This window comes from Morone saxatilis, unplaced genomic scaffold (assembly GCF_004916995.1).
Source record: "Morone saxatilis isolate NCDOM2014 unplaced genomic scaffold, NCSU_SB_2.0 Contig10, whole genome shotgun sequence".
In the NCBI taxonomy this organism is placed as follows: Eukaryota; Metazoa; Chordata; class Actinopteri; family Moronidae; genus Morone; species Morone saxatilis.
Window position 1 is genome coordinate 6,838,539 of NW_023339652.1, and position 9,287 is coordinate 6,847,825.

Here is a 9,287-nt window from a genome sequence, read left to right on the forward strand (position 1 = left end):
AGAACATTTTCTATTGTTCACCCCACATCTGGTGAAAACATTTTTTTAGTGCACCACTGAGAACGAATAGAGTTGGCAATGACTTGTCGGCACAGGAAATAGTTGTGGTTTAATGACTAAGGTATGATAATGATTGTACAGTAAACTTAAACCCCCCATACGATCAGACACCCGACAGATTTGTCTGAAGTTCTGTTATAGACCGTCAAAGCCTTGTATTTTCTTCCAAACTCAAAAAAAAAAGAAAGTCAGCAAATCAATCATGCGTCCATGTGTCTTGTGTGGTATTACTTGCTTATAATCCACCAAATTTAAATGTATGAAAAAAACTTTTTATTTCACATTAAAATAGTTTTATTGTTTATTGTTTTTCCAGTCTGACATATCTCCATTACGAGTGCATGGATTGCCATTTAATTTAAAACAGACCCGACTTCAGTGACACCCTGATTTTTCCTCTAGCGCCACCACCAGGTTGACATTTTTATCTTTTTGTGAAATATCTACAACTATTGGATGGATTTCCATGATATTTAGAGACACTATTGTACCCCTCTGGATAAATTCTAATAACCTCAGTGATTCACTAACTTTCCTCCAGCACTATTATCAGGTCAAAATAATGGCATTTCCATCAGCCCCAGAAATACTTTGTGTTCAGTGCTAGTTAGCAAATGTTAGCATGATAACAGGCTAAACTAAAAGAGAGAACCTGGTAATTATTACTCGCTAAACATCAGCACTCTTATGATGATGTTATGATTAACCATAATTTTAATATTAACAAGTGGTTGCTCTTAGATGATCTTATAATGAAACACATCTACACACATCTAACTGTGCGTGATCCTTTTTTTTTCCCCTCTCTTTTTTTTTTTGCGTCATCTCCAGTGACCTGAATGAAAACACAACATTTTTGCCAGTCCTGCCAGCAGCACAAAATACTGGAACAAGATTTATTTTCTGCTGAGTCCACTCATGTCACTTCAAATCACTTTTATGAGTAGCCTTTTGGCAATTAAATTTAATCACATCATTGAGTTGAAACAAAATACCTGGCAGTACTTGGCAAAAACACCAAGACTGACAACTAAAGCACAGACCAGATCTTTGAAAGGCCCCAAAGCCAAGAATAGCAAACTTGTCCTCAGACAACATATTTTGTTACACCAAATGAGGCATTGAATTATTCATGTTTAACACTTTACCGTAACTTTGGTCTGAATACGTCATGGGGAGGAGACTTACCAGTATGAATTTCTGAATTTAACTGGATAAACCAGCTGTAAGCCCATTAAATTTCCAGCCGGGACTTTACTGGAACACATTTTCAATTTGATTTAGTTCTTTTTTGAACGGTGGATTTGTTTGTCTTTGTGATGGAGCTGCACAGTGTGTTCTTGGTTGCAGTTCTCAAAACGTCCTCTGGAGAGCTACACTCACCCAGAGATTTAATGAAGGAGCAGTTCCCCAGTTTGTGTTGAGTATGTGTCAACTCTGAACGACATTCTTCCTTTCTTATTAATTTCCCTTTGAGGCAAGCCTTTAATAATCTCCTAAAGGCAATACTTCAGAAACTAAGAATTTAAAGGCCACATAGTTTAAAATTACAATAGATCTTCAGAAAGGTTCTCCGTGGTTCGTTTGAATTTATCCTACTTTACAATTTCTAAACAATTCTCTTTTTTTAAAACTGTGTTGCTCTTATTGCAACTGTTCAATACTTTTAACTGTTTGATTTGATTATTTTCCTCTTCATTAATAATCTCAAACTCGTCTGGTCTGTTGGCTGATATTAATGACAAAGAACAATCCTATCTTTTAGTCTACATTGTCGCATATGTGTTGAGAGAAAATGACTGTAAAGACATGAAAAATACCACAAATGTATTTCTTCTTTTATTTCATTTCATTTTGTATCACATGACATGGAGCCACATATGTTGAACATAGATATTCTTCAGTAATATGATACAAAAAAAAATACCTTTCCAGTATCTTTTGCCCGTGGTTACAAATTGAATTTACTTCATTACAAGTGATAGAGGAGCAAATGTGCATCCACCAACCCACGTCCCTATCTGATGACATGGATGAGGCACTGCCCCATTTCCCAGGGCAATGTGTGACACAGAAATCGTGGGCCATAGCCGCTGTGATTTAACTGGGAATCTCTAGCTCCAATCTGAAGGTCAGTCGGAGATTTGTTAGGTCAATTAATGGTTGCAGAGGCCCGGTCTACCGGAAAACATGTCACTCGTATTAGTCTGTGTGATACTGTTGCCACCCACAAGGCAGGAAGAGTCATTGGTTTTGTCCAGGATTAGTTGGTGCTGTTGGACTGTAAAATCAGTTCTACTTTTAGACATAAATAATCAGTGCATTGATCTTTTTTTCAATTCGCTTCAGTAGCTTTAGTGTATTTAATATTTTGTTAAACCTATTATTTAGTATTTAGTATTTTTTGTGTGTGTGTGTGTGTGTGTGTGTGTGTGTGTGTGTGTGTGAAGGTTTCTATTTGTTATAATACACTGGCCAGACAATAAGACAGTAACTACGATATTTTATCATTGTTTTATTTAATCTTTATTTAATAGGTCATAACACTTGGGAAATGTCCCTGCTCACAATAATGAACATGTAAATGGCAGCAGCTGCTTTGAAAAGTATTGAAAAAAGGAGTGAATTTAAATAAAAGCTGAAAAACAAAACTGAACATGGACGACCACGAACGCACAGACACAGGAGAACAAATAATAATATAGAATCAGAAAGAGACAGAAGTGAAAAGAGTAAAAAGATGCTGATATAAGGACGATTTCACTTAATGTGTGCTCCTAATTGTGTTTTCCCACTATACTGCATGGAACATCATATGTACACTTGTGTGCTGTATGTACAGCATATAAATACTTCCTGAGTGATGAAGCCATATGGTTAGTGTAAGGGAAGTGTCCTCATGAGTGCACAAAAACTGCCTCAGGTTTTGACGTACAAAAACCACATTGTGAAGGCTCATGGGTTTGGATAAAATATCACGTTTACATTACTGTGCATCAAAGGCTCGAAGCTGCAGGTTTATTTTCCCTCAGCTCATTTATTCACTGTGTACATCAGATTTATGTTGTTTGTAGAGGTAATTCTATAAATATATGGCCCGTATATTCCACTTATAGTTATGTAATTTTATAAAACACACTTCATGAAACAGATACTGCTATAATAAGTGTATCATCTATAAATGTAACACTATGTGTCATAGCTTTACAATCAAAAATATTTTTCCATAGATTGATTAACTTATGGCAATGAATCATTTGATCAGGCAGTGACAAATTCTTTACATCCAGTTCATTTTCATTACACACTTTGACAAACAACTTACAGATCAGAGATCTGAATAATTGAAAAAAAAATATATATACATATTTATAACATAATTTACACACAAATCCATGAAGGCAGCCTATTAGTGAAGAGAAAATAAATTAGATGACAAGAAAGATTTACATTAAGTGGTAATGCAAAACATGATATTTTAGACAAAAAATTATATATATTAGAATTAAAGAAATTTCTTTTGAGCAATTAAACCTTTTTCCAATTCCACGTCTGGATTGTCTCAAACCTTCCCTAACTCATCTGTATTTTTAATTAGTACGGGCTAATATATAATGCGGGGAATGGGTAATGGCTTTTATCTGGATTACTCTGTGAAAAGAGTTGGTATATTTTGTATGCTTACAATAGATGCCATATATTTTTCTAATGACTCCCCTAGCTGTGCACAGTGGGGAATGTATCTATACTGCCTGGTATGTTAACACTGGCAAAAGCATATGCTATATGTGTTTTCCTGAATGTTCATTTTGACATTAGGGCACTGTAGGAAGTGTAGCTTTACACTCTTGGATCTGAAGTCAGGATGAGTAAAGCAGCATCTATTTCTTACTGTAATATGACTCTTTACAATCTGATTTTTCTCAGGTTTCCTGCTCTGATTAAGACATCTGTTCTGCCACATCCTGTACTAAGCCTCTCAAATGCTTCCTATTAAAAAAATTATAGTCTTGTATTTCACTTCTCAAAAGCCACACCTAACTTTGGCTAAGCCCTTGACAGTTTTAGATTGGGAATGATCTTACAGCACCTCATAATACTGTGCGTATGCCACAAAATGAGTAGCGGCCTCAATCTGAAACACCCACAAAGATGCGATATACTCACTGCTCCATCAGGGAGAAAGAAGGGCAATGCCCGGTTCAGATGCCAGAATCCAGTGCAGATACTTTTTGGGGTAAGGGCTTCCTGGCTACTGCCTTAGGAACAGCAAGCCCAGACCGCAAAAAGACCCACAATGGACAGAAATTTGACTTCAGCATCTTGGGGCAATCACCTCGGCATCTGTAGAAGAAAAAGAGAATTAGAACGTCTGATGCATGCAAGGAATTTAAAGAGGGGAGTTCAGTATGGGTGGAAACTCTAGGACACAACTCACTGAGTATAGTGTTGTGCGTGCTACTTTATCATTTGATATCAGTCAGAACACACCATCCCAACACAATACAAGTACTAGCATGGAATGAATCAAATCGAGTCTGGATAAGCAAAAGACAACGTTGGTCATCATGTCAAGGTCAGGATCTACAACCTTTCAGAAACGGCTGAAACTTAAGCTTCCTAAAAAAGCTTTTTGTCAAAAATCAGTTCTACTGTCTGAATCCCCTTTTCTTGACTTCATGAGTTCCCTTCAGTCCAGAGAAGCTTGAACTATCTCCTGTTAAACGTGATTCATCCATCATCCACAGAAAGCCCAATGGGTCTCATCCACAAACCATCTCTTACTGTTTTCTTAAGAAACCTCCAAAAATCCATTTATGAAATATTGTTTTACAGGTATAACTGAATGTGATGAATTTGTAAATTGGATGTGCATATGCTTGTTAATGCTGAATGGCCGACGGAGACACCACCTGACAGCAAACAGACTGAATGAGAGGTGTAGAACGACAGAGCGATGTGTAAATGTACACATGCTGTCAGGTACTGCTACATCAGAAAAACACACACGAGATGAAACAGCAATAAGGCATGCAATCATGTCTCTAATGAAGACAGTAATACAAGTATTGCAGCATCATTTTCATTGTTAATTGGCCATCATCAGTGCCGGACACTGATTAAATTTATGTACCGTCTTCATCAGAGGGTAAACTGGATGATATCATAATTTTGACTGTTGGTCTGCAGTGTCTAACACGTGCAACTGATTTCCAATACACATATGGACTCATCTGTGGCAGTGTGGTTGCATCATCCTGTAAGTAATGAAGGGTCTTACAGATGATCATGGGTCTGATTAAACTTTGGTCTTAATTTTACCAAAACACCATGTAGTTTGTCATGAGACCCTTGTTAATCTAACCACCATTTATTATGTCAGCAGCAATATGGAGCATAAAGCTGTGACTCTTTCCTGGCCAATAAGAAAGTTAATTTAGGAGGTTTGGATCGGTGTCACTAAATAACTGAACATTTAAAGTGTGATATTCTGGGCATTTTAAATGGCTACTTTGGAGTCCTTGCCCTAGAGCAGAATAGGAGGGGTTGATACATTATAGTGCAAAAGTTTCTATCTGCTGATTAATTCCATTATGTAGCTTTGATAATGTCAGTGGGTTTTGAAATTAACTGAAATGTAGTTACTTCCATTGATGTCCATAGAAAATGATAAATTTGACCATGCATGGTTTGTGAATGAGACCCACCATGTCTGGGAATCAAGTTCCATTTAATGCATTAAAAGTTATTTTTGGCTATTTTTGACATTCCTGAATGTAGGTATCCCTTGACCCCCCTTTTGTGAACTTTTTCTAAACGTAATCAAATCTGTCTCCATCTGCAACCAGAAATGGTTAGAGGACTGGAACATGCTTGTGACGCTCACAAGCAGAACAAGGCCTTGAGAATCACCTCTAATGAAGCACACACACACTTGTCCCCCTTGTTTGATCTATTTCCCTTCTGTAAATGATGACGAATGCAGCAAGTTGTTCATGGCCCTTTCCTGCAAAATTTCAGTCTAGAATTCCTGAAGTTTCATCTTCCGCCCCTCTCCACAACTTGCACAATTGACCTGCAACCATTCAAAATGTGACCAAGGCTTGCAGTAGAAGAACTTTTGACATCCAGACATCTTGTGGAATAAATGAGTTGCTTTTTATTTTGAGCGACACAGTGAAGCAGTGTTCACATGTTCAGCCATCAGGCTAGAAAGATATGGATTGGCATCTTCACCTCGTCCTTTCACTTGATGAGACACGAGTACCACATTCTCCTTCTTGACCCTGATCTTCTCTACACATCACTGAGCTGGTACAATCCAGCCCCTAAAGGAGTGAGGCGTTGTCTTTTCATTGGATGGTAAACCCCCACGATGTGATGCATACGGCCTTCCTCCATTGTCACATTCAAGATTTAATTGTTAGCTTTCACTAACTCTGCATGGGTCTCACTATGAACAGTCTCAAGCAAACGTTTCCACAAACATCAATTTCTTTTAAGTTTGGTTTCTCGGAAGGAAAGTCAGCGCTTACATGGCCACCCACTAACATGATATCTGAACTGAATATTATAGTTCAATTATTGTCTTTTCATGATATTAAAGACTACATTTCCTCAACTTATACGATGTGGTGGAGTGCAAATAAATGCCTCTACTGTACCTGCTTGACAGACTGAAACACACTACTGAGGATTTTATTTTATCCACCTCTAGTTTTGATAAAATGTTTTGTTAAATCAAAAAATCATACTCAAAATACTGTCACAATTTGAAATTGAAATCAAAATCACACAGACAGCATGCTACAAGAGCTGTAACAACTCTATTCACAATTCCAGCTGTTAATTTTAATCCCCTTTAGACAAATAAGCCATAAACTATTGGTTCCACCTTTTATCCACTATAACTCAAGTACATTCAAGAAACAACAGCAGCAATAAATCTCTTACATTCACTGCAGATGCTTCAAAACTCTACTTCATCAGCTTCTGCCATGTCAGAGCTCTGAGACCACATTAAAACCAATATGAAAGCTCTAAAAAGTTACATAAGGCCGACAGTAAGAACATTACAGATCACACCTCATCCAGTGTTGATATAGATAATACAAAAAGAATGAAAACATGAGAGATTTAATTAGATCATTTCTTGACTAGATCTGAATCTGTTGAGAACTGAACATAAAATACGTGTCTACTTTCTGATTACCTTTCTTTCACTCAGCATGTCCTACAGGGAAACCAGGAAGTATTAAACATTCAATTACCACAACCACTGCCCACCATCACAAGCCAGCCGCCATATATGCCAGTGCACCACACTGTATGAAGAAGACAGTAGTGAATTCAGTGATACAGATAGTTGTTCTGAACGCCATTCTGTGCCACACCCTCATCACAACAAAATTAAATTTACCATCTGCAAGTGTATACTGCTAAAGGTCTAGGCCTAAATCATACTCTATAAACAGCTACACATACGACGGTGTAAGTGAGTATTTCACACATCCTATCTCATCAGCGAAGGTGTATTTGAATCATCTCTGTGAATATTTTTTAAAAATAAAAACAAACGATTAAATTGCTCTTTTACCACATTTTTTGATAGTACTCAGTCATTATCATCAAAAATGTCCTTTTTTAACAGTTCATGTTTCTTGACCATTGCAGCTTTTTTGAGGGTGTGTTTAGTCTTTTTCTTTTTACAACTCACAACTGTCTCTTGATTTAGGGGCACTTACTGTAAAGGGATATCTATTGTATCACTCATCAAAAACCATCATCACCACCAATCATCAATGCATGCCTATGTTCCTATATTTTTGGTTGTGAAGTGCTTTTGCAGTGATGCCTTTATAGAGGTGGGAGTGTAAGTAGGAATGGGAGAATGTTCCCCAGAATAACCCTACACATGCAGTCTTGAATTGTTACAACCTGCAGTATTAATCATTGCAATAAATGTTTTTTTGCTCTTCCTCGCAAACCATGCCGCAAAATGTAAATCCAGAAATTACAGTAGCATCTTAAATCAGGATCCAGCTGAACTCTTTACTCAAATCTAGAAAAAAAGAGAAAAATCCTGCATCAAACACAAGCTAAACTGCGAGTGTAAATCCATTCATTGTGCAGGCCTACATCATGAAATTTCATGCTCCAGTAAAGAACAACTTCATAAAAGGTTTTTCTTTTTTCTTTTTCTTTTAAAGGGCTTTTTGTGTAGTATATTGAGGAGGCGTGCACAGCACATGACCACATCTGGACGATGGGGCCTATGCCTGTATATGGGAGTTACGTCAAGCCCAGGGCGGATAGGGACCAGCAGACTGGACCATCTGCACACGTAGGCATCTGCCACACTTACCTCACTACATGCGTCATATGTGAGAAAAAAGTGTCACATCCCCTGCTGCTCTTTCTCTAAATGTGTCCTACATTGTCCCATAGTCGGCTTACTTTCTTATACACTGACTTAAGATTGTATATTTTGATTATTAATTTACTTAATGATGTGTATTTGTGATGGCTCGAACGGGCGCCAATGATGTAATTTTCGCAGTGTCAGTTCTACTGGCCCTTACTGGCTCGCACTGGAGCTCTCCATCTTCTAGAAGTTGCTGAGGTTGGTCCACCTTTACAGCAAAAGGGTGATCGGTCCAGTGTTTCAGTGGCGATCGCATGGCACCTGCTCGCCGGCCTTAAAGCGATGATTGTAGGCAGAGCGCTCCCCGTGGTCCTGAAATACACTGAGCTGTCCGTGGTGCTGAAACCAGCTCTCGCTGCGTGGTGAACGCCCTGCACTGGAGCCCAGTTTGTGGAAAGAGGGAAAAGTGGAGTTGGTTAAAAAAAAAAAAAAAAAGACAAATGGTTAAATGGAGGGTGAGAAAAACACAAAGATCCAAACTAAAAAAATAAACAGAAAATGCAATAAAAACAGCTGATATAACCATATTAAATCTATTTTTTTTTTGGGCGTGGGGGAGGTGGGGTAAGAGGGGGGCATCACGATGGGATGTGCAGTCTGAAGATGAATCGATCGTGCATGAATTGGCACTTGTTGCCATAACGCATTGAAAGCCTGCCAGAGTGTGTGCATTGTGTGTTTCGCGCGTGCGTGCGTGCGCGCGTGCACCCGTCGAAACGGTATAATCTTCGCTGTATTCCACTGACAGAAGTAACGTTACTTCTTGTAGGCTCCACGCGCACGACTGCCCCCCATCTCACAC